At 36.8% G+C, this 23,981-nt stretch overlaps 1 pseudogene; it reads left to right on the forward strand.

Moving 5' to 3' along the window:
• The first annotated feature begins 21,209 nt into the window (after positions 1 to 21,209).
• LOC129011529 (keratin, type I cytoskeletal 18-like) lies at positions 21,210 to 22,511 on the forward strand (annotated as a pseudogene).
• The last annotated feature ends 1,470 nt before the right edge of the window (positions 22,512 to 23,981 follow it).

The raw sequence follows: 23,981 nt of genomic DNA on the forward strand, positions 1-23,981 counted from the left end.
TTGTTTAACTTTGGATGATTTAATATATTCCCAACATCTTACTTTTTACCTATATGTTGATGACCTCCAAATTTATGTCTCTATTCCAAATGTCTCTTCCCACACATGTCATTCAAGGTCTTGCAACATTTTCTTACATAATTCTCACAGTTTTACACACAATTAGCCAAATTATTTCCACTATGTTTCACCTATATCAGATTATATAGAAACATGCATTATTTTTATCTTTCTAATTTAAATAATCTTTCTTATCTGTGGTATCAAAAATTAAAACTCAGCCCTTCTGAGGACTCTCCCTCTCCAGGGCCTGATAAAGTTCAGAGGAAGTAAATTTTCCAGAACCCTGTGGCTCAGTCCTGTAATCTCAGCTTACACTGTGCCCTGCAGGAACATTTATTGTCTGAGGCCTGAGGTTTGTACGCAGGTGGCTGCTTTGGCTGTTTCCGTGTTATATCTGGATACAAGGAGCTTTGCAGAATTTGGCAGTACCCGGTCGAGCCAGCCTTCCTGGACCACAGCCTGCCACCATCCCCCTCCAAGATGCTGGATGTTTTACATCCACACATTCAAAATCACAATCTACTTCCTATTTTGGCTCTTGAGGGCTCTCTTTTCACCCTCATTGGCAGTTTCTGCCTCTTTCTGCCGATCACTTTCTTTCACAGCTTCCAGCCCTGCAAAATTCTGCGTAGTCTTCCCATCCCCCCTTAATTATTTGGGGTGGGAGTAGTTGAATAAGAATAGAAATGTTATCTTTTTTATTTTCCTTATAACACATCTTGTTTCATCGGTATATAATGCTGCTATTAACTTAATCAGCCAAATGTGAGACCTTAAGAATCATTTGATGTTTTTCCTTCTCAGTTCATCATCAATTCTTAATGTTTCTACTCTAAATGTCTCTCAAATCCGTCCTCTGCTCACTGTCTTTACTGCCATGAACTTAGGAAAAGACCCCATTATTATGCCCTTACTCATCTCCCTGCCTCCGGCCTCAATTCCCTTTAATCGATGTTCTAAGCTCTTGATGGAGCGATATTTCTAAAATACAAATCTCATCTTGCTACCACCTACACCACACTCACCTGCTTTAAACCACTTATTGGATTTTTTTTTTTAATTCCCTTTGCCTAGAATTTAACTAACTACCTGATTAATGATAGTTGCTATGTACTGAAGAGTCCCTCAGTGCTAAGCATGAGTACAAGCTGTATATTCTTGATCTCTTTTGGTCTACTATATCCTCGTGATATATATTACCCCATTCTAAGATGATGAAACTGAGAATTGGAAAGCTTGATTAATTAGCCCAAGTAATCTACCTTGCTACTGATGGAGACAAGACTCCTATCCAGATCTCTCATAATCACTTATCATTCACATATAAATCTTCCCTATTGATCCACCTCTTTGCCAGTTCCTGTCATACCAGGTGTGTCCTAGTTAAACCGAAGTACTATTTTTTATCCATTTGTTTGCTTCCCCAAGAGCCTGTCATAATTTTATCCCTTTAAATGTGTACTTCACTCTGTTTATAACACTGATCATGGGTTCCTTTCTTAGCCCAGTTCAAATTGAACTTAGGGCAACAAAGTGTCATCATTGCTGGGAAAATGACATGGACAAGCAATGTTCATGTTAAGCGCCCCTCTTATGCAACTAGAAAGTCCTATGCACACCACCATCATTTACTCCTAACTATTGCCATTTTTTTTTTGTCTTGAGTATTTTCACAGTAGGAAGGGATCTTCTTGAGAGTGAGACCTGACTTTTTCACTTTTATATAACACCAGAAAGATGGCAATTGGTGATAGGCATATGGACACAAATGAAGACAAGTTTACTAAGTAAATGAAAACATGAGTAAATTAATGCATTTTGATGTTGTTCAGACTGTACTGAGCTCTTATTCTTTAGTTACCATGCAGACTGGTGATGACATCCTTCATGAGCCCAGTGATGTGTTTGGATCATGATGTTCTTTTTTTGAATGTCTCACTGCCTCTGTTAAGGTTTCTGTATAGGTTGAAAAACTCCAGAGCTGTAATTTGCTTCTGTTATTTTCCTTTTTGAGTCCCAATGTTCTCAGTTTATTCACTTCAAATTTTCCCTATTTTATTGGAATCATTAATGACCTAGTATTTTAGTATTATTTTTTCACTCTATTCATGAATCAGTCATCTTCTTTGACAAGCTGGATGAACTTTTTTTTTTGAAATTTTAAAATTAAGACAATATTAATTTTCTTGTCAACATACCTGTCTGTGGTCAGCAGAATTCTAGGATGGCCCCTAAAATTCCTGCCACCTGATGGACACTCTGTGTTCCCTTCTGCTTGAGTGTGGGCAGAACCTCTAAATATAAAGGGATAGTAACTCTTGTGATTATGTGACATTATATAAGTCTCCATCCATTACAGCAGACTAGAGGGAGACTCTCCTGCTGGCTTTGGAGAACCAGGTTTCCATGCTGTGGCAGGGCATGTGGATAGAATCTGAGAGCAGCCTTTAGGGGCTGAGAATAAACCCTGTCTGACAACTACCAAAAAAAAAAAAAAGGCGGGAGGTGGGGACCTTAATTCTACAACCAAAAGGAACTGAATTCTATCAAAAAACATGCCAACTTGAAAAGCGGACTCTTTGAACTTCAGATGAGATTGTAGTCCCTACCAACGTTGAATTCAACCATAGAGACCCTGAGCAGAAGTCCCTGCTTACCTGTGCAGCACTCCTGAACCATGGAAACTGTCATGTAATAAACATGTGTGTTCTAAGCTGCTGTGGGAGTGGTCCTCTGTTATGCCACAATAGGAAATGAATGCACTAGTCCTCATTTCTGTCAATAACGCTGTGGATATTGCTGGTATCTCACTTTCATGTGTCTTAGTTAATAGCGGCACATATTGTGTTATCATTGTATTGGTCTATTCCTTTTTCTAATGGAGACTAACCTCAATGCTGCCTTTATACTGTTTTTTACAGATCTCCATCAAATCTGAGGGTTTTTGCTTAACAATGCTTTACTCTGTTCCACTGGTTACATACAATACTGTCTGCTTCTAACAAATTGCCACCATTTATCAGCAATTAACGCCGGCCTAAAATGGAAGGGAAAGAAACCTCCAAGGATTAGAGAGGAAAATTTCACTTTCTGACCTTCCAATCTGTGCTTAAAAAGCAAGCATTGAATTTGTGTTTTGCTAGAGTGTTATTAAATGGAATCCTTAATTTGAGTAATACAAATATATATTTGCATAGTAATTTGAACATTAATCTTCACAATACAATGAGAAGTCATGAGATATATTATTATCTTCATTATATCATGTATTTGATTTCACCAAGGTTATTTAAAGGATAGTAATAAAGCTGATCGTGAATTTCTTTTGCTACATCATTCCTACACATGCTGCATGCCTGCCCTACTTCCTAAGAAAATATAATCACTTATTTATGTTTTTTATTTCAAACATCATAGTATTCATAAACTCTTATTGCACCTTCTGTCTTTCTTAAAATGCTGCTTCTTTTTCCAAATATTTTTAGAAAAATTTTCAAATATGTAGCATAGTTGAAATAATTTTACAGTGTCCATTAATATATCTGTCAAGTGTCTACCATTGACTTGGTACTGCATGTTACTAATATAATCTATGCAACATTATATCCATCTATTATTCTATTTTATTTATGATGTCTAAAAATTAAAATTTAGAAGTCAGTTCAGCTTTCCATAAATAGCATGCACATCATTAATTAGAATTCACCATTTTAATTTTCTTTCTTTTGAGGTTTTACTTACAATACAAAGTACAGATCTTAAGTGTATAGTGTCTTAGTTTTGACAAAGGTATGTACCTTTTTAAAACACCCAGAACAAACGGATATATTGTTCCAGATTATAAATATTAAGATCTTTTGTGTAACACCTACGACAATATTTCTCTAGCCTTAAAGTATGTGCCAAACTCAAAACTTGCTTAAACTGTCAGTTTTCCTTGTTAACTTGAACCTGCAGAATATACTTTTCCAGCCTTGCTAACCCTGAGGCCATTTGCTTTAGAAAACTACTTTGCCTGGCACATCACATTCTTGTTTCCTTGTTCCTTTTACTCCTGATCAACCTGCTTCCCTGAGACATATAATACCTTTGCTAATGGCCAGAAGGCAGGGGAGTCTTACTTTCACATGAACCTCCTGCTAACCATGAATAAAGACCTTCTTTTTGCAGATCCACTCCGTGGTGCTTTATTTCAGGGCATTTTTGACAAGTGAACATAAAGCTCTTTTCTTTAGATCACAAAATGGTACTAAATTGTTACATAATTAATGGGAATGCTATTTCCGATTAACAATATATAAATGGTAAATTGGTCAGCAGATGTGTCTTATTTTGGTATGTATGTTTCTGTGTTTGTTGTTATTGTTGTTGTTGTATTTGCTTTTTTTTCATTTACTTATACTAGACGCAATAAAAAATATCTCTTTTATTTAATTAAAGAAAAAACACCTCTAAGCAGGAAAGAACACAGGAAGAGCATGGCACTAATCCTAATGACAGAAATTTGGTAAAAATTAGACTCTAGACACATGTCCTCTTCTATCAGAAGTGAAAATAATACCCAAATAGGCATTTGAGGGTGAAAAGAAATTGCAAATGAGTAGTAAAAAAATGTGAATGAGTGTATGTAAATCCCAGTGCTTTTAAGTGCCTGGATCAGTCAAGATTTAGTTCATCAAAGCCTAGTTTTGTTTGTTTGTTTGTTTTTGTTTTTCGTTTTTGTGTTTTGTTTTTTCAAGACTGAGTCTCGCTCTGTCGCCCAGGCTGGAGTGCAGCGGGGCGATCTCAGCTCACTGCAAGCTCCACCTCCCAGGGATCATGCCATTCTCCTGCCTCAGCCTCCCTGTTAGCTGGGATTACAGGCACCTGCCACCACGCCCGGCTAATTTTTTTTTGTATTTTAGTAGAGACAGGGTTTCACTGTATTAGCCAGGATGGTTTCCATCTCCTGACCTTGTGATCTGCCCGGCTCAACCTCCCAAAGTGCTGGGATTGCACCCGGCCAAGTGTACTTATTTTAACCAAGAGCTTGTTGCCTATAAAATCTGTGAAAATTTTGAAAGTCCAGATTCTAGGCTGAATCTCAAAGAATCTTTCTCAGAACATATACAACTTGCTCTAGGCTACTCTCTATATGTTGAAAGCAAGAAATCATCAGTTGCCTAAAATGCTGTGTCAGGGCTGAGAACAAGACACTTCGCAATATGGCAATTTGATCATTGAGAAAACTGCAGAGGTGAGAAGGTTACTCTGAACATCTCCCACCTTTCTCCCCTGATGAATGGTCATAAGTAAATTCTTTGGCCTTCCTTACCTGATAGTAGGTCATAAGAACCTCATTGCACGGGTGTTCTACCCTAGAACCAGAGGCCAAGAAGAATCTGAACATATAAGCCTTGCTAAGTTCCTCCAAGTTTATTACCAGTAGGTCATATCCCATTTTTGTCCAATCATACTTCCACACAACTGTCCAGCTTTATTGAACCTAATCATAAACATAGAGTTTGCCCTGGATATTTGGGTCTTCACTTCTGAAGGCTCCCATGTCACATTAAACTTTGGTTAAATAAATTTGTTATGCTTTCCTCATGTTAATCTATGTTCTGTTATAGGAGTGTAAGCCATTAACCTTGACATGATTGAGGAAAATAAATTCCCTTTTCTCCCCTATAGGTGCCAAAACAATGGCTTCTTGACATCTTGGAATCTGGAGAATGTATAGCATAGCTCCAATGCAGGGATTAAAAGAATAAAGAAGTTGTCACTACAACTACTTCTGCCCTTGGTACTGCTTCTGCACACCCATAAATGTAGAAAACTCTCTCTCTCTTTATTTTTTTTAATTTTTGCCAAACTTGCTTTCTAAAAAAACAGAATGAACAACAGATAACTCCTGTGAAGGCTAATTGGAGAAAACAGATTCTATTTAGAACTGAAAATGGAAGTACAAACTAGTATGGGAAATAAACCTCTAAGACCACAAATATCTTCAACTAGAAAAAAAGCAGGAATGGGTTGAGTGAGCACATTGTCATAAATATTTTAATCTGTGTATGACTAATTTTCACTTTATCATGTTGCATGTTCTTAAAGCTAATTACATAGTTGGTGGTTTATTGTACGTTTAACAATGTATGCAGGAATATTCCATTTTTAACTAAGAAAAAGTGTCCTTCACAAATATTTTTTGAACAGGTCATGTTCACATAATTTAAAATAAATTTGAAATTAAATTGAAGCAGTGGATGGCAAGGCAATGGATATGAAATAAAAATGACTGCTCCTTTTGAAGTTAAAAAGTATATAAATTAAAATACGATTCCAATGAACTGGTGTAACAAGACCTTAACTAGTGCCTAGAAGCAAAAACAGTTTCCACTAATTTAATTAGAAAAAAATACATGAAATAATTGAACAAAAATGACCACTTATTTCCCAAAGAGTTTCAGTTATACCCTTTGAAATCAGGTCATAATTGGCACTCCAAGCTTCTCCTTTCTTTATAGAGCTAGTTGATGCCAAGTGGCAAAAACTGAGAACAAAGGGGTTAACCCAATTTCAAGTTTGTCTTTGATGCACTTCCAAATCTCCTCTTGTGGGAAATGAAAGTGAATTGCTTTAAGTAGTTACAGAGTGGAAATAGATCAGAACAGTCAATCTCTGGCCTTGGTAAGAAGATGGTTTAGCTTATTTCTTCTTTGGAACAATATGTCTTGGTTGATTGTCTGTGTCTGTTTGAAACAAAAAGACCTACAGATACCTGAAGCAAATGCATCATCATTCAACAAGTACAGTCATCTCCACAGAAAACTACTAATGGGAGATTTTATGTTAATCACAATGTCAACAGGGTTTATGTTTACTGGAAAATGTTTCTGTAAATTACTACTCCCTGTTTCATGTGCTTCTGTATTGAATACTAACAGGCTAGAAAAAGATACAAAATTGGGCTCTAAGTTAATATGCAAGTTTATAATGGGAAAATACTAAATAATGTTTCTAAATAGAAAGAAAACCTCTGTTTTGTTTTTGATAATGAGAGATCTTTCATTTCTTCTGAATTGCCTCCCTATTGAATAAGGTTTAAAGTGCACACAGTACCCATATGGTCCCCAGAGATCATTTATCATAACTCCTTTCAAATATAACCTCTCTTTCACCTACAAAGAAACTTAGACAACAAAGGCCACTCCTTATGTTCAGCAGAGCATATTTCGATGCAATCTACTATGGTAGAGGTTATGGAACCCTCCTGCCCTATAACTAATTCATTATCATAATGTCAAATTTTCACATACACCCACATAAAAAGTAACTGGAAAGACATGCAACAATTGGAGCAATAATGGTAACATCAGCATTGACTTATTTAACAAGTTCAATTAAAGATTATTAAGAGCAGAAGAGCAGAATACTTGCTTCTTCCTATATACTTTCAAAAAGAATAGTAGAACAAAAAATCTGCAGCTAAAATATACAACTTACCTAGGGGAAAAGGTGTCCTTAGGAACCTTAAAACATGAGAAAATGGTGAAAAATCGTTGGCTGCTACAATATCCAATGGCAGCAGTGTTTGTTTAGGAGGAAACAGAGCTAACTAAGGCAGCTAGACATCTGTTGGCTTGAACAGAAAATATTAATTTCTATGCATGAATATACTTAAAATGTTTAATTTAAAAGTTTTTATTTATAATTTTAAAATGTATAGCCATAGAGAATGTTAGTGAACAACCTTGTTATTTTGAAAAATTGTAAATAAATATCAAAAAATTAGCACCTATCCTGCTTTCTTGTATGAATTGAACTTTATGGAACCACATATTGGACATGAGACATTTCAATTTATATAAGTTGTTCAACTTAAAAAATATGATAAATTATACTATCATTATTTTGCAACCACACATGAAGAAATTGATCTATAATTATTACTATTTAAAAACATTGCAGAGAGAGAAACAACATAGTAGTGTTTGCTTCCTGAAAGGGATACACAACATATAAAATAGTATTGAGCTCTATTTTCTCCCAAAATATCACACTTTGTTTTGAGCATGACTCTATAACATTTGTCAGAACATACAAGAAACAGTAAGGATGTTGTATGACATTATAGGGGTGCTATCAGAAATATCAAGATAATATGACTCTCTGTAGGATGAATGACCACCTAGAAGTAATGGCATAAATTTTAACATGTTGTGAAAAAATTTAGACTACAGATACAAGAAGCTAAGAGTAACCTTGGCAGGTTAAAAACAGAGAAAATCTAATCTATGCATACCATAAGAATACAGTCAAACTCAATGACAAATTTCAACAGCAATCAGAGAGGTTAAAAACACTTTACAAACAGAGGAAAATGATGATAGGAATGACGGCTGACTTCTCATCTTTGATGCTAGAAGGCAAAGCGATGATATCTTTAAAGTTCATGAGAAAGGGATAAAGTTAACTTTGTCAAGTGAAATAATATTCTAGAAATAAGGTTGAAATAATGACATTCTCATATAAGAAAAGCTAAGTGAATTAATTTTTACCTGTGCTACTAGAAATGCTAAATAAAGCTCTTTAAGCTTAAGGGAACAATTAAGTGATAGAGACTCTATCCATAGAAAGAAATGCAAAATAATAGGAATAATAAAGATATGGATAAATATAGACTACTTTAATTTTTTTCCTTCAATTCATTAAAAGCAATTAAACTAACTCTTCAAAGAAAAAAATTAGAATGTGGTGCACTGTATATTTAGAAGTAAAATATGTTATAATAATAATACAAAATATGATAAGGAATGCAATGGGATGATACTGCAATTAAATTCTTAGAGTTTACCTGAAATGGTACAACATAACTTTTAGTAGACTGATAAATTAATTAGACATACTTTAGCCTCTGGAAAGACCACTAGAAAAATATACAAAAAATTTCTTCTAAAAAGCAAATTGCAGAAGTAACAGAATATTCAAACAATTATTTTTAAAAGACATAAAAGAAAAAATAAGCAGATAGAAACAAAAAACAAATGGAAATAATTTTATTAAATATAAAGAACTAAATACTGCAATTTAAAGTTATTCCATGTCAGACTTGCCTATTTTATGCAGAGATAAGCTGAATGGAAAAAGATGAAAAAGGATAAACCATACCAAGTAGAAGCTCAAAATAGTAGATATATTAATATTGTAAAAAAAAAAAAAGACTTTAAAAGGAATGTTACCACAGGTTAAGAGATAACATCATGTAATAAAAGAGTGATTTCTTTAGAAAAACCTGGCAATACAAAATTAGTGCATATCTAATAATAGAGTAGAAAAATATACGAAGTGACAAAAATAAAATCAGAGAAGGTCACAAACATACTTAGAGGTTTTTAGCACTGCTTCCTCACTAATTAATAAAACAAGTACACAAAAAAATCAGATTTGGGGCTGGGCATGGTGGGTCACACCTGTAATCCCAGCACTTTGGGAGGCCAAGGCGGGCATATCGCTTGAGGTCAGGATTTCAAGACCAGCCTGGACAACATGGTGAAACCTTGCCTCTACTAAAAATACAAAAATTAGCTGGGTGTGTTGGTGCATGCCTGTAATAACCAGCTACTCGGGAGGCTGAGGCACAAGAATCACTTGAATTCGGGAGGAAGAGGTTGCAGTGAGCTAAGATCATGCCATTGCACTCCAGCCTGGGCAACAAAGCAAGACTCTGTATCAAAAAAAAAAATAAGAAGAAGAAGAAGAAGATTTACGTCTTTGGAACAAGATTGTCAGCATGAACTAATTTACATTTATAAGATACTATTCCCACCAACTGCAGAATATACTTTTTTTTCTAATGCACATAGAACATTCAGTAAGCTCTACTATATTTGGGCCATGAAACCAGACTCAAATTTCAGAATAATAAAATCTTATACAATATTGTTCTCTGTCCATAATGATATAAAATTAAACTGAGCACAGTGGCTCACGCCTGTAATCCCAGCACTTTGGGAAGCCGAGATGGGTGGATCTCCTGAGGTCAGGAGCTCCAGACCACCCTGACGAATATAGTGAAACCCCGTCTCTACTAAAAATACAAAAATTAGCTGGGCGTGGTGGCAGATGCCTGTAATACCAGCTGCTCAGGAGGCTGAGGCAGGAGGATCCCTTGAGCCTAGGAGGTGGAGGTTTCAGTGAGCTGAAATCATGCCACTGCACTTCAGCCTGGGTGACAGAGTGAGACTTCACGTCAAAAAAATAATAATAAAATAAAATAAAAAATCAAGTTAAATTAAATTAAAATCAATAAAAATAAACTTTAAAAGCATCAAATATTTATAAATGGTACAAGAACCATTGAAATAACCCATTTGTCCAAGAAGAAACACAATGAAAATTTTAAAATATTTTAAAATAAATGATAATGAAAACTGCACTTGTCAAAATTTGTGACACGCACTTGACAGAGTACTTAGAAGGAAAGTCATAATTTACATGTTTATATCAGAAAAGAAAAACTGTTTATGGCTAGCCATATGTAGAAAGCTGAAACTGTATCTCTTCCTTACACCTTATACAAAAATTAATTCAAGATGGATTAAAGACTTAAATGTTAACCTAAAACCATAAAAAACCCTGAAAGAAAACCTAGGCAATACCATTCAGGACATAAGCATGGGCAAGGACTTCATGTCTGAAACACCAAAAGCAATGGCAACAAAAACCAAAATTGACAAATGGGATCTAATTAAACTAAAGAGCTTCTGCACAGCAAAAGAAACTACCATCAGATTGAACAGGCAACCTACAGAATGGGAGAAAATTTTTGCAATCTACTCATCTGACAAAGGGCTAATATCCAGAATCTACAATGAACTCCAACAAATTTACAAGAAAAAAACAAACAACCCCATCAAAAAGTGGGCGAAGGATATGAACAGACACTTCCCAAAAGAAGACATTTATGCAGCCAACAGACACATGAAAACATGCTCATCACTGGCCATCAGAGAACTGCAAGTCAAAGCCACACTGAGATACCATCTCATGCCAGTTAGTATGGCGATCTTTAAAAAGTCAGGAAACTACAGGTGCTGGGGAGGATGTGGAGAAATAGGAACACTTTTACACTGTTGGTGGGACTGTAAACTAGTTCAACCATTGTGGAAGTCAGTGTGGCGATTCCTCAGGGATCTAGAACTAGAAATACCATTTGACCCAGCCATCCCATTACTGGGTATATACCCAAAAGATTATAAATCATGCTGCTATAAAGACACATGCACACTTATGTTTATTGCGGCACTATTCACAATAGCAAAGACTTGGAACCAACCCAAAAGTCCAACAATGACAGACTGGATTAAGAAAATGTGCCACATATACACCATGGAATACTATCTAGCCATAAGAAACGATGAGTTCATGTCCTTTGTAGGGACATGGATGAATCTGGAAACCATCATTCTCAGCAAACTATCGCAAGGACAAAAAGCCAAACACTGCATGTTCTCACTCATAGGTGGGAACTGAACAATGAGAACACTTGGACACAGGAAGGGAAACATCACACCCTGGGGTCTGTTGTGGTGGGGGGAGGGGGGGATAGCATTAGGAGATATACCTAATGCTAAATGACGAGTTAATGGGTGCAGCACACCAACATGGCACATGTATACATATGTAACAAACCTGCACATTGTGCACGTGTACCCTAAAACGTAAAGTATAATTAAAAAATAAAAATAAAAAAGAACAGTTTAAAATTAAGGAGCTTATGTCCATATTAAGAAGTCAAAGAATTATATGACCATCCATGTACCCAAAGAAAATTCATATGAAAAAAACTCTACTCCTGTTCATAATAGAATTACTCATACAAAAATAATTGGAGAAAAATGTCTCAGCCTAAGTATGGGCACCTGTAAAAACTTATAGCTAACATCATACTTACTGATGAAGCATTTCTTCTGAGATAGGACAAAAGGCATATTTTCTCTCAGCGTTTCCATTCAACATTATATCCATGGTCCTGGTTAGCACCATAAGGCAAGAAAAATAAATAAATAAATAAATAAGTCTTTATATAATGACAGGAAAAAGGAAGTGTTCTTACACAGGAGGTATGATAGACTATTAATGAAATCTTAAGGAGAGTACTAAATCTTTTGAATTAAAAATGAATTTAGACAGATTACAGAATAGAAGGGTTTTGAAGAAAAATCAGTTGTATTTATATATACTACTGACAACTGGAAAATGAAATTTTAAAAAGTCAATTTACGTTAACATAAAAAAAGAAAATATTAAGAAATATGCTTGTTAAATGTGCAAGACCTCTATATTTAAAAGATGAAAATATTACTGACTGAAATTAAGGAAGCCAGTGAATAACACAATATATTTATACATTGGAAAATGTAATATTTCTAAGACGTCAATTATCTAAAAAAAATGTGCTATAGATTCTATGGAAATCCAACCAAAATGACAGCACATCTTTACAGAAATTGACAAATTATTTCTAAAATGTACATAAAAATGTAAAGGACCTCGAAGAGCCAAAGATATCTCGACAAGAAAATCATAGATATGCCTAACTTTCTGGCTATTTATAAGTCCACAATAATCATGCAAGTGTGTGATTGATATAAAAGTAAAGAAATCAGCTAGTGGAACAAAACCTGCTGCTGGAATAAGTGGATGAACATTGGGGAAAAAAAGCACACACACACACGAAATCACATCAAACAAAAAACCTTGATCCTTACTGCACAGCACAAGCAAATATTAATTTGGAATCCTAATAGATCTAATAGTAAAAGTAACATTTTAAATTTTCTCAAAGAAAACATAGAATACTTTTGTAATTATTTAGTAGTGATTTCTTTGAGAAACATAAAACACTAAGCTTTTATGAAAAATACACAAATTGGATATTAACAAAATTTAATTCTTTTTCATTTTATAGCACCATTAAGAAAATAAAAATCAAGCCTCACATTGAGAGAAAATGTTTCCATATCTAGTAGGTATAACACTTATGAAGGACTTATATCCTAACTTCTAACCTGTAACATGTAACCATAGATTATATGTATTATATATTATATGACATACATAATACATAGAATTGACATAAAGAATATATAATCTCACCTGGTGCGCTGGCTCATGCCTGTAATTCCAGCAATTTGGGAGGCCAAGATGGGCAGATCACGAGGTCAGGAGTTTGACACCAGCCAGGCCAATATGATGAAACCCTGTCTCTACTAAAAATACAAAAATTAGCCAGGCATGGTGGTGCGTGCCTTTAGTCCCAGCTACTGGGGAGGCTGAGGCAGATGAATTGCTTGAACCCCAGAGACGGATATTGCAGTGAGCCGAGATCGTGCCACTGCACTCCAACCTGGGTGACACAGTGAGACTCCATGTCAAAAAAAAATATATATATATATATATATAATCTCATATATATGGTTGACATTTTGTTACTGATATATAGAATATTATATAAACTATATGTTTTATCATATCATATTATACTGTTATATTATATTATATATTACATATTATATAATTTATAATGTGTTATATGTATATTTACATATAGTTATAGATAACCATATATCAATATATAGTTATATTTATATAGATAATTTATAATTTATACAAAATTATAAATAAAGTAGCCAAGAGTGGTCTACTTTTTGGTGCCGCTCAGTTGTCGTGCAAGTGGAGCACTTGCAGTCAGGACTCCATCTGCCCTACATTCGTATGACATTATACTATAGTATGCTACATTTTACATTAACTGTTTAATATATTGCCTCATATTTACATATTTATGACATATTATGTCATATAAAGTAGATATATAGAATACATGAACTACGTATCAAAAATTAAAAAGCAAAAACCCAATTGGACTTTGGCCATGATGTGAAAGAATTAGAAAACGCATATACGTTGAGGATAACAGTAAAAAATTTAAAAAATCTGCATCGATAGTCTTTATATAAAGTCCAACTTACACTGACTTCAAGACCACGTAATTCCACACCCAATTACTTACACAAGAGAAATAAAAGTATATGTCCAGAAAAATAATTTACACATTACTTATGTTTATAGAATCATTATTAATAATAGCAAAACACTGAAAGCAAATCAAATGTCCGTCAGCATTAGAATGGATAAAATGGGATATATTGATATACTGCAATATTCATCAATAATAAAAGACTGATACATGGGGCTGGGCACAATGGCTGACCCCTGTAATCCCAATACTGGGAGACCTAGGTGACAGGATCCCTTGAGCCCAGGAGCATGAGACCAGCCTAGGCAACATACATAGTAAGACTCCATCTTCACAAAAAATATAAAAATTAGCCAGGCATGGTGGCTTGCGCTTGTGGTCCCAGCTACTTGGGAGGCTGAGGTGAGAGGATCACTTGAGCCCAGGAGTCCACACCTGCAGTGAGCTAGGACAGAGCCACTGTACTCCAGCATGGGCAACAGAGTGAGACCCTATTTCTAAAATAAAATAAAATAAGACTGATATATAGGAAGACATGGTTGAATTTTATAAACATTTTTTGAAAGGAATATTTGAGTTGCAAAATAGTAAGTCTGATTTCATATACATGAATTTTTAGATTAGACAACCTTAATTTTTGATAGAAAATCTGAACTATGGGGTGATGACAAAAACTGGATGGAGCCATAAGGGAAGTTTGTGGGGTGATGGAAATGTTTTCTGTTTTGATTGGGGTATAGGGTACATGATGTATACATTAGTCAAAACTCACAGAATTGTCACCTAATCTGTGCATTTCCTTGTATGTAAATTTAACTTTAATTGAAAAAGTAGATGAAAAGAAGAATAGATACAAATATTAAGAAGACATAACATCCTATTGCAATATATGGACTTTCTTTGTATCCAGATCCAAAAAAGTAATATGTTAAAAATCACTTGTAAGACCCTTATAATATGAATACTGGAAAAACATTATGAAGTTATCATTCATTTCTTAGTGTGAAAGTGGTATTTTCAGGGCAGTTCTTCACATGGTCTTGGACTGACTTAGTGTTCCCCACCTTCTTGCTTATAGTTCTTAACAACAAGTGTAGAATGTGCTAGGAATGCAATATCCTTAGGCAGAGAGAAACTGCCTGGGACTTGTCTCTCTCTCCTAGGAAATGTAACATCTTGAGTTAGGGAGAAACTATCTGGAACTAACTGGGGCTTTGTTCCTCTCTCCCTTGGAAGCAGGATGGCCTTCAAAGCTTTGCCCAGTGAGTCACATGCTCCTGAGTTAGTAGCCCAGGGTAGTCTACTTTTTGGTGTCCCTCAGCTGTCATGCAAGTGGACCGTGCGCAGTCGAGACTCCATCTGCCTTGGGCAACTTTTCTGAATCTTAGGGATCAGCTCACAATGGATCCAACACTTCTTATTTCCCTTCTTACCCATCTATAATTAATAAACCTTCTTTAAATAACTGTTGCACATGAATGTGTTCCTTCTCACATTGGTAACAGTGAAGCCCAGGCTGCAGTGGGTGGAAGAGTTTGGACTCCAATTCCTGGTGATTCACATGATGATGATCTCTGCAATCTGCCCCACAATGGGAGTCCTCTTTTGGTAAACCTGCTTCCCAGTATTATTTTGCATTTTTTAAGTCCTTATATTTTAGAAACATATACTGACATACTATTTGGTGTCTGACATTTGGGAATACTGATTGCATTAGATGAAGATAAACTAAGATTGGCCATGTATGAATAATGAGTGTAATGAGTACATTATACCACACTCTATCGTTTTATTTATGTTTTAAAAGTTATATGATATTTTTAAAAGCATAATTTATTGACTGTGCGTAGCATTGTGGGTACAAGTATTTAGAAGACTCAGTTATTTCAAGGAACTTATAATTTAGATGAAATGCCAAGTGATATTAAAACAAGCTGAAATAATTTCACACAATTACTTTTGTATGATAAGAGATTTTGTCGGAAGACCAAAGATCCTGACTGGTTGAAAACAAGCACCAATGGAACAAACATTCTTGAGTTGGGGCTAAGTGGGACAAGGAGGTTGAAGAGTGAGGGCAAGAATGTCACAAAAAGAGGGGAAGTCAAAAAAAAGAGAAAACACAAGTTTCAGACTTCATACTTGGCCTTACCCTGAATTTGCCAATAGAAAATCAGTTCAGGGACAAGCTCCACCTTGCTAATCAGTGCACACATCTTGCCTATGACTGTTCAGGATCCATATTGCATACTTCGATTTAATAAAAAGAGAACAGTAAGGTCCTAGAAAAAAAGAAAAACTTAAGAAAGGAGTAAGATTTTTTTTTTTAAAGGACAGGCATAAGGATCTGAAATAAAATGAAATTAGAGAAATTTGAATTGTAAAATGAGATTAATTTTCCAGATGGGAAAAAGACTTGGGGGACAAAGAAAGGTGATCAGTCATTTGTAGTGTCATCACTACCTGGTAGAATATGTTTCAGCTTAGTAGATAAACCCTAGCTGTGATATAAACTTATGTTCTAAGAAATATTTTTTAATCATTTTATTATGATGCACAGGGAGGCTATGAATGGTTTAACGATGTCCCAAGATCTTTAACCACTTTATCCATGAAATTGCTCAACCCAGCCCAGTCCAGCCAGGAGCATCTTCCTCCATGAACTTCAAATAGTATACTATTCTATTTTGCCACAACATGAAAGAAACATTGTGAAACATTGTTCTAATTGAAGTTCTTAGGAAGTTCCAAAGGATTCCTGGGCTACCCAATTTTTCCTCCCTGAATGGAAGGATAAGAGGTACCTGTTGAAATGTGGCTGAGGAAAAACCAAGCTCAGGTATTGGGGTTCAGTTGCACTTTACCTTGGCCATGAGGGCCAATTCAAATTTCGTTACTGGTAATTAATGTAAACACTCCTATATCAGCTTGCGGTTTTAAATCTAATGCTTGTATTTGAGTGATTTTTCCCTAGGAAGTATGTAATATAGAAAAGAAATATATTGATATTAATTGTGCCTTATGTAATGATATTTCCACATTGTTTTCTCAACCAAGTATGCCAGCCTTTCTGCACATCAGCAAAGCATAGCCAAGCAAATCAACAACAGAGTTCTGAATTCTTAGTAACTCCTTTTAGTCAGCTGTGCTGTACACAAAGGCACTGTAGAAAGGACATTTTAAAAATTGTATGCATTATTACATTCCTTTGTTTAACTTTTCTCTTTTTTGTCTGTCATATCACTTTTAAGTAAAAACAGTGGAGGTCACTCTTGGTTGGCTGACTAACCCTATGGACAAATACTTTCTCCAAATTTAGCTTCCAATCATTGGTCTAAAGTTGCCCAAATAAGTATATTCTGGCCAATAAAATATAAACAGCTTCGTGAAGTATGGCTTCCATGAAAGTCTATTATGGGGCAAATAGGCTGTGAAATTATTGTGTCTGTCTTTGTTCTTCTTCTGGATTGCAATGCCCTAAGTGATGTTGAAGGTGAAGCAGGAACCTTGAGACCACAGAAAAGCTCACTCCACTTGAAAAATAACAGAGAAAGGAATTCTAAAGGATGCTCACGTGCCTGGTAACACTGGGGCTCTTGTATTAGCCCAGGACTATTTCAAACTTCTGGATATGTAGAGGCAGAAAAAAAAAAAAAAAAAGAGCATCCGTTTAAGACAGTTTATCAGGTTGGTGGTTGTGAATACCCAGTTCTTCTATCTGAACAGATTTTTAAATGCTTCTGTTACAGGTTCAATTTATAGTCTCTCTAAAAAAAAAAAAATTAAAAAAAATAAAAATAAAATAGTTGGTCCATCTTCTGGCTTGTTTTAGGAGGTAAGAGTGATAGTTTTCTTAATAATCAGTGGGGCTATTAAGGTGAAAAGGTTTTCATTGCCTGCTTCATCTTCAACATCACTTAGTGCACTCCAGGTCAGAGAAGAACAAAGGACAAAATGTTTTCACAGCCTATTTTTCCTTTTATGGGTTCTTGGACGCCTCATTCTGTGAAGCCAACTTACATCTCACTGGTTAGAACAGAGTTATCTGGACACCCTTAAAGCAGTAATTACTATTTTGGACACCGTTAGTGTCAGGAAAGAGAAGAGCAGGTAATCACTGGTGAGGCAAACCTTGCTCAATTTCTCCATGAGGTGCTGTGTCTATATGTGCACGTGGGGTCAGTATTCGAAATTAAAACAAGTCTCAAATGAAAACAGTTCTAGAGCCACATTTCTTAATTCAGCTTAGTCCCACACAGATAATTTCAAATGTTTTTATTTTACAAAATCCTGCTAATAATGAATGTCAGAGTACAATTGGCTAAGAAACTGGGCATATTAAAATAGCAAATTTATTGAAATCTGAAAGCAAACTGAATATTATGAAAGAATAATTCAGTGCCTAAATCAAAGTTTTTGTTAAAAGCAATATACAGTTTTTTCCTACCTCAAAATTACAGGTATTAATATGATATAGTGTCACAGAAGCAAATTTGAAAAATCCTGTGAGGTCATAATAGGCCAGACTCCCAAACATTTTTTCACATTTTTATAATTTCTAATCCTCTGAATATTTATTATATTTACAGAATAATTTAAAAGATAGAGAAAATACATCTTTTTGGGCCTGGCATGGTGGCTCACACCTGTAATCCCAGCACTTTGGGAGGCCGAGATGGGCGGATCACCTGAAGTCAGGAACTCGAGACCAGCCTGGCCAAAATGGCAAAATCCTATCTGTACTAAAAATACAAAAATTAGCCAGGCATGGTGGCACATGCCTGTAGTCCCAGCTACTCAGGAGGCTGAGGCAGGAAGATCACTTGAACCCAGGAGGCAAAGGTTGCAGTGAGTCGAGATCGCACTATTGCACTCCAGCCTGAGCAACAGAGCAGAGCACGACTCTGTCTCAAAAAAAAAAGAAAAGAAAAATACATCTTTTTGTTTCCCAAATACTGATGTATGTTGTATTCTCATGGCTTAAGGAATCTTTTGAACTTAATTATCCATACCTTACATTTCTACTCTAGTGAAGGAGAAAGATACTACCATTGTATCTTAACAAATCTGTAAACTCACACAGCGTATGTTGACAGTGCCTTAAGGAAAGAGAATTAATAACACATAGTCTCAGAGATTGAAGCAGGAAAACAAAGTTTCTCACCCTGGCAAAGAAGTGCTGGGTTTCAGAGAGCTTTGCAGATGAGCAGTGTAAGCAAAATTCAAAACGGAGTTAGGGCCAGAAGTGGCAACAAGGTCAAATTTCATCAGCAACAAAATCATGTCTAGTTAAGTTTCTCAATAGATAATTACTTGAATAAAATGTTAGCTACTCTTCTAGATTTTACTTTTTAATTTTTTTTGAGAGAGTCTCCCTCTGTCGCCCAAGCTGGAATGCAGTGGTGCAATCTCGGGCCACTGCAACCACTGCCTCCCAGGTTCGAGTGATTCTCCTGCCTCAGCCTCACAAGTAGCTGGGATTACAGGCACATGCCATAAGGCCCAGCTAATTTTTATATATTTAGTGAAGACGAGGTTTCACCATGTTGGCCAGGCTGGTCTTGAACTCCTGACCTCAAGTGATCCACCCACCTCAGCCTCCCAAAGTGCCGGGATTACAGGCGTGAGCCACCGCACCTGGCCCATTTCCTTCTTGGTAAATTGATATTGTAGATCAGCTCACTCTGCCATTACTACTATTCTCATGCTATGACATAGGCAGGGAGCATATATCCAGACAATTTATAACGTACAAGTCAGGATTAAAAACTCAAGAATTTTCTTCCCAGAATTCATTGACTCAGTTACTACTATTCCAGGTAAAATGTAGAGTTAATGCACAGTTTGACTTCTTTTCAGCACATTCTACTTAAAAGAATAAAAATTAACATTCACAATTTGGACATTAACAATTTGCACATTCCCTATCCATAGAGAATAGGAATAAAGACAAATGGATTAATTTATTTCCAAAAGCAAGTTGCTTGCAGAAATTCACATTGCTCCCACTATTTATTTATTCTTTCAAAAATTCTCATTGAGATCCAACAAGAGCCAGAAATTATGTTCAGCACAGGTTATGAAATGACAAAGAAAAAGTATCAACTATACCAAGAAACCTATATCAGGGCTGCACATTTTTCTCCTGGGTCCACAAGTATAGTAAAACCTGACAGCACAATGTGGCAAGTGTTAAGACAGAAATATACATTTGGTACTATGAAGGTACTGAGGACAGAGAACTAAATGTTCTGGAGCTGGAAAGGAGAGGCAAGGGTGGTGAGTGGTACCATTAAACCATTTTTAGTGCAACTGATGAAAGCAACTTTGGCCTTTAGTAAACCAAAATTGTCTGGAGTTTATGGCTTAATAATAATATATTCTCAACAAGAAAAATTTCTTATAAACCCATGCTGTATACATCTATATAAACACAAAGGAGAGATATATTAAAAATACACATGAATTAGAAGACATTGGAAGTTAAAGTAACTTTATTCAGCAGTCAAAATATTATAGAGTTCATTAATATGAGTTCTGAGTAGCACCCAGGTTGTTTCCAAGTTAGATTAAGGATATTATCTTTAACTTGTGTTTGTACCTTTCTTCCCTTAGCAATGACATATTATTATCAGTAAGACTACAAAATCTTTTGAAATAGCTGGGTTTAAACAATACCAGGTTAAAGCACTCACATTGAAATATCATTTCCTATAGTTCTTCTTCCTCTTTACTTCTACGGATTCGTACATATGAACCAGTCCCTTATTTTGTTATCTCAGAGTTAAGAGCAACATTAAGAGAAATCAGGTAAAACAAACAAACAAACAAAGGCTTATCGACAATTTTTTGGTTGACTTGAAGATTTTGTTTGTTGGGTTGGTTGGTTTTTGGAGATGGAGTCTTACTCTGTCTCCCAGGCTGGAGTGCATGCATTGGCGGGATTTCTGCTCACTGCAACCTCCACTTCCCAGGTTCAAGTGATTCTCCTGTCTCAGCCTCCCAAGTAACTGGGATTACAGGCATGTGCCACCATGCTCAGCTAATTTTTGTATTTAAAGTAGAGACAGGGGGTCGTTGGCAAAGCCTGAGTCTTGTCCTCTCGCTCTCCTCCCCAAACAGCATGAGCTTCACCACTCGCTCCACCTTCTCCACCAACTACCATTCCCTGGGCTCTGTCCAGGCATCCAGCTATGGTGCCCTGCCAGTCAGCAGCACAGCCAGCGTCTATGCAGCCGCCAGGGGCTCTGGTTCCCGGATCTCCGTGTCCCGCTCTACCAGCTTCCTGGGCGGCATGGGGTCTCGGGGCCTGGCCATGAGGATGGCGGGAGATTTGGCAGGAATGGGAGGCATCTAGAACGAGGAGACCATGCGAAGCATGAATGACCGCCTGGCCTCCTACCTGGAGAGTGAGGAGCCTGGAGACTGAGAACCCGAAGCTGAAGAGGAAAATCCTGAAGAGCAAAGTCCGGGAGCACCTGGAGAAGAAGGGACCCCAGCACAGAGACTGGAGCCATTGCTTCAAGACCATCGAGGAACTGAGCGCTCAGATCTTCGCAAATATTGTGGACAATGCCCACATCGTTCTGCAGATAGACAATGCCCATCTTGCTGCTGATGACCTCAGAGTCAAGTATGAGATAGAGCTGGCCATGCGCCAGTCTGTGGAGAGTGACATCCATGGGCTCTGCAAGGTCATTGATGACACCAATGTCACTCGGCTGCAGCTGGAGACAGAGATCGAGGCTCTCAAAGAGGAGCTGCTCTTCATGAAGAAGAACTACGAAGAGGAAGTAAAAGGCTTACAAGCCCAGACTGACAGCTCTGGGTTGACCATGGAGGTAGAAGCCCCCAAATCGCAGGACCTCACCAAGATCATGGCAGACATTCGGCCCAATATGATGAGCTGTCTGGGAAGAACCGAGAGGAGCTGGACTAGTACTGGTCTCAGCAGACTGAGGAGAGCACCACAGTGGTCATCACGCAGTCTGCTGAGGTTGGAGCTGCTGAGATTACGCTCACGGAGCTGAGACATACAGTCTAGTCCTTGGAGATCGACTTGGACTCCATGAGAAATCTGAAGGCCAGCTTGGAAAACAGCCTGAGGGAGGTGAAGGCCTGCTATGCCCTGCAGATGGGGCAGCTCAACGCGATCCTGCTGCACCTGGAGTCAGAGCTGGCACAGACTCAGGCAGAGGGACAGCGCCAGGCCCAGGAGTATGAGACCCTGCTGAACATCAAGGTCAAGCTGGAGGCTGAGATTGCCACCTACCACAGCCCACTGGAAGACGGGGAGAACTTCAATCATGGTGATGCCCTAGACAGCAGCAGCTCCATGCAAACCAACCAAAAGTCCACCACCTGCAGGATAGTGGATGACAAAGTGCTGTCTGAGACCAACGACACTAAAGTTCTGAGACATTAAGCCAGCAGACGCAGGGTACCCTTTGGGGGGCAGGAGGCCAATAAGAAGTTCAGAGGTAAAAAAAATTAATTAATTAAAACAATAAGTAGAGACAGGGTTTCACTGTGTTGGCCAAGCTGGTCTCGAACTTCTGAACTCAAGTGATCCACTCCGCTTTGGCCTTCCAAAGTGCTGGGATTACAGGCATGAGCCGCTGTGTGCCATGACTTGAAGATTTTTCTGATAGAACTGCTTTTTTACAGAATATGTTATTTCAACTATTTTCCTTAGTCAAAAAGATGAATCTCATAATAACTGAAGTTTAAAATGTATGGATATTTTTGGAACATAGAGACAACACTCAAGTTTTATGTAATGTTCATTCATAAAGAGCTCACAGATCTCTGTTAAAATTTTGAAATTGATCAAACACCATCAACTTTATTATTCAAGTTTATAATAAAATGCCAATCATAACAAATTAATTTTTGATAACTACTAGGCAGCTCTGTTTGAAATGATTTAGCATTAGTATTTAATCTCAAAGTAAGTATGAGCTTGTTGATTTTGATGTTTGAAAAGTACTTACTACAGTTTCCCTATTAAGACAAAGTAAGAAGAGAAACTTGGTCAAACCAGAAAGAATGTTAAAAATCATGACCGGGGAAGTTTTATATTTGAAGGCTTTTATAAAATATTTACCCACAAACAAATACAATGAAGGGATCACAAAGTTACAACACTCAGATTCTTCAGATGCCAATCTCAGTCAGAGCTGCCCTAGGCCTCTCTCAAGAGAAAGTTACACATCAAAGGAAAGGTGATAAAGTTCTCATCAAACAGTTAAAAAAACTCTGCAACTCTCCCTGACTTTCTTTTCTCAAGATGGTTTAGAAGTGATTGAAATAGGTAACATTCTGTCCAAATAGTGTTATGTGAAAGGAATTTCTGAAGGAAACCTAGCTGCTACCAACAATTTGCTCACATAGTTTTCATTTGGCCTTTGTATCTGGCATCGTTATTCAAGTAATATTTATTGATTTATGAACATTCTTAATTGGCTAGGTTCTCTATGAGTTATAATTAAGAAAATATAGTACCTCACATTAAAAAACTTTCTGATACCAAAAGTTTTTATTTTTAAAAAATATATAATTTTCAATAATTGTCAGACTATTATTGTAGATTGTTTGCCTTCAAGTGTTGAGTATTAATGTGTCCGGAATTGGTGGGTTCTTGGTCTCACTGACTTCAAGAATGAAGCCGTGCACCCTCGCGGTGAGTGTTACAGCTCTTAAGGTGGCGCGTCTGCAGTTTGTTCCTTCAGATGTTCGGATGTGTTCGGAGTTTCTTCCTTCCGGTGGGTTCCTAGTCTCGCTGGCTCAGGAGTGAAGCTGCAGACCTTTGCGGTGAGTGTTACAGCTCTTAAGGCAATGCGTCTGGAGTTGTTCGACCCTCCTGGTGGGCTTGTGGTCTTGCTGGGTTCAGGAA

This window comes from Pongo pygmaeus, chromosome 14 (genome assembly GCF_028885625.2).
Source record: "Pongo pygmaeus isolate AG05252 chromosome 14, NHGRI_mPonPyg2-v2.0_pri, whole genome shotgun sequence".
In the NCBI taxonomy this organism is placed as follows: Eukaryota; Metazoa; Chordata; class Mammalia; order Primates; family Hominidae; genus Pongo; species Pongo pygmaeus.